The sequence below is a fragment of the Lipotes vexillifer genome, unplaced genomic scaffold (genome assembly GCF_000442215.2).
Source record: "Lipotes vexillifer unplaced genomic scaffold, Lipotes_vexillifer_v1.1 scaffold232, whole genome shotgun sequence".
Taxonomy (NCBI): Eukaryota; Metazoa; Chordata; class Mammalia; order Artiodactyla; family Lipotidae; genus Lipotes; species Lipotes vexillifer.
Genome location: NW_006793997.1, coordinates 3,674,665 through 3,677,969, shown reverse-complemented (window position 1 = coordinate 3,677,969; position 3,305 = coordinate 3,674,665). Strand labels below are relative to the sequence as shown.

At 47.2% G+C, this 3,305-nt stretch overlaps 1 pseudogene; it reads right to left on the bottom strand.

Moving 5' to 3' along the window:
- Nucleotides 1–714: 714 nt before the first annotated feature.
- On the bottom strand, nucleotides 715–1,877 carry LOC103078801 (high mobility group protein B3 pseudogene; annotated as a pseudogene).
- Nucleotides 1,878–3,305: the final 1,428 nt, after the last annotated feature.

Sequence of the window (3,305 nt, the reverse complement as noted above, 5' to 3'; positions counted from 1 at the left end):
GCTTTGCTGACAATGAAGAGTTCTATGGTTTGTTTAAAAAACAGTTTATTGGCTACTTCTAAACTTGGCATGAAAGCTGTTCCGGGGTAAATGGAAAAAAGCCAATGAAATGTAAATAAATTTTGGACGGAAATAAAAAAAAAAGTTTAAAACTACTGCACTTCAACTAAAAAGGATCCAAAACACTTCTCATGCCAGCTGACCCACCCACCCTTTCCACAGCTAAGAATGGCAGTGGGATGCAATGTCTGTCTATAGAGACACAAGACAACCTGAAGCTAAATGCATGCCCACTGCAGTGTCCACAGGTCCAGCCCCACAGTGCACGCCCTGAGCTATGGCCCCTCCGGAAGGCATCGCCCCTACAGCTGCCACGCCAAGCAAGGAGCGTCAAGAGTGTGTCTCGGTTGCTTTGTTCTTTTTACAAACTATAGATATGTACAGTTGAGAACTTGGGATTCCTAGCCAATAACCATAGAGTTAACACACCACCTCACAAATTTAAAAAAAAAAGAAAATGCCAGAAACATCTTTAAATGCCTTGTCACACCAACAGCAAAGTGCACAGAATGAGGAGAACGGGAGAGCCTTTTCATTTTTAAAATGTTTGGAAACATGTACAACTTTGCTACAGTTTCCGGGTGCTCCAGACACCCATGGCCACTTCATGTAAACCACTGACAATTGCTAGAGCACGCTGAGAGACTATGATGATCATGATCCAACTGCGTAGTTCAACCTAATGAGGGCAACAGATACGTCCCGGGCGAGAGGTGTGTCAATCACGGCGCTCCCTATTCTAAGGTATTCACAAGGAGACAGATCAAGAGTTTTTTTTAATTCATCCTCCTCTTCCTCCTCTTCTTCATCCTCGTCTTCTTCATCTTCCTCTTCCACCTTTTTCCGGGCAACTTTAGCAGGACCCTTGGCGCCATCAAACTTCCCTTTAGACTTACAGTCTGCGACATGCTTCTCGTATTTCTCCTTCAGCTTCGCTGCCTTGTTGATGTATGGCTGCTTCTCGCTGTCACTTAAGTTATTCCACATCTCGCCGTACTTCTTTGCCACATCTCCAATAGAGATGCCAGGGTTTGTAGATTTGATCTTGGGGCGGAATTCGGAACAGAACAGGAAAAATCCAGATGGTGGCCTCTTGGGGGCATTCAGGTCCTTCTTTCTGCCTCCCTTAGCTGGTCCGTAATCCTTCATTTCCCATTCATAGCGCACTTTATCTGCCTTTGCCATTTCATCAAATTTAGACTTCTCTTTCCCAGACATTGTCTTCCACCTCTCAGAGCACTTCTTGGAAAATTCTGCAAAATTGACAGGGACCGGGCTTCCCTGGTGGCGCAGTGGAGAGTCCACCTGCCGGTGCAGGGGACACGGGTTCGAGCCCTGGTCTGGGAGGATCCCACGTGCTGCGGAGCGACTGGCCCCGTGAGCCATAATTACTGAGCCTGCGCGTCTGGAGCCTGTGCTCCGCAACAGGAGAAGCCGAGATAGTGAGAGGCCCGCGCACCGCGATGAGGAGTGGCCCCCGCTTGCCGCAACTGGAGAAAGCCCTCGCACAGAAACGAAGACCCAACACAACCATAAATAAATAAATAAAATTTAAAAAAAAAAAATGGAAAGGAATTAACTTCATTGTTACAAAAACAATTTCATGGTTAAACTGTTAAAAAAAAAAAAAATTGACAGGGACCTCGGGGTTTTTCTTCTTATGGTCCTCTCTGCACGTCTGCACAAAGAAGGCATAAGCAAACATCTTGCCCTTTGGTTTCTTGGGATCACCTTTAGCCATCTTGACTGTATTGTTCGCTAGGTTGGGCAGCTGCAGGGCAGGACGCTCGGCTCAGCGCTCCACAGCCTCGCGCTAGCCGCCTCGAAGCACAGAGTCATAACCACTGGCCTGTCACGGAAGTCCCTCTAGTTTTTCTTCACATACTGTTCAATACCTTGCTTTTTTCACTCAATATATATTTGGGAGAACTTTCCATTTTGGGCATTAAAGAGCTTTCTAATTCTTCTTTTTTTTTTTTTTTGCGGTACATGGGCCTCTTACCGTTGTGGCCTCTCCCGCTGCGGAGCACAGGCTCACGGGTCATGGCCCACAGGCCCAGCCGCTCTGCGGCATGCGGGATCCTCCCAGACTGGGGCACGAACCCGTGTCCTCTGCATCGGCAGGCGGACTCAACCACTGCGCCATCAGGGAAGCCCCTAATTCTTTTTTATGAACACAGAGTATTCCATTGAGTGGATGTATGATAATCTTTTTTTTTTTATTTTATTGCGGTGCTGCACGGCTCGTGGGGTCTCAGTTCCCCAACCAGGGATCAAACCAAGGCCCATGGCAGTGAAAGCACCGAGTCCTAACCACTGGACTGCCAGGGAAGTCCCTATCAAAGTCAATTTAACTTGTTTCCTTTTTTTTTTTAATTCAGTGTTTTCTCTTATTTATTTATTTATGGCCACACCCCAGGGCATGAGGAACTTCCCCAACCAGGGACTGAACTCGTGCCCCCTGCATTGGAGGAGCAGTCTTTTTTTTTTACTTTTCTTGTGGGGGCGGGGGGATAAATATTTGTTTCTGGCTGCATCGGGTCTTAGTTGCAGTGCACTGGCTTCTCTCTACTTGTGGCTAGCAGGCTTATTAGTTGTCGTGCGTGGGCTCAGTAGTTGAGGTGTGCAGGCTTAGTTGCCCCGCAACATGTGGGATCTTAGTTCCCTGACCAGTGATTGAACCCATGTCCCCTGCATTGGAAGGTGGATTCTTAACCACTGGACCACCAGAGAAGCCCTGACTTGTTTCCTATTGATGGACATTTTGGTTGTTTCTATTATAATAAATGTTTTTAAGCAATAATAAATTTGGACCTAATTGACCACTGACTTTAAGAATCCCAAAGGCCATTTAGTCTAGTTCCCCCACCCCCAAAAAACAAATAAAAATCATAAGTGCCTTCCTTGCCTAAGATCTTATAGCTAGTTAGTGGCAGAGGCTAGACTAAAATCTGATAGCCCTGAGTATGTATGAGCCCTCTTTTCAGCAAATCAGTATAATTATCATTTCATTGCATTGTAAATAGTTTCCTTAAAAAATGTATCATCTTATGGGCTTCCCTGCTGGCACAGTGGTTGAGAATCCACCTGCCGATGCAGGGGACACGGGTTGGTGCCCCGGTCTGGGAAGATCCCACATGCCGCAGAGCGGCTGGGCCTGTCAGCCATGGCCGCTGAGCCTGCGCGTCCGGAACCTGTACTCCGCAACGGGAGAGGCCACAACAGTGAGAGGCCCGCGTACCAAA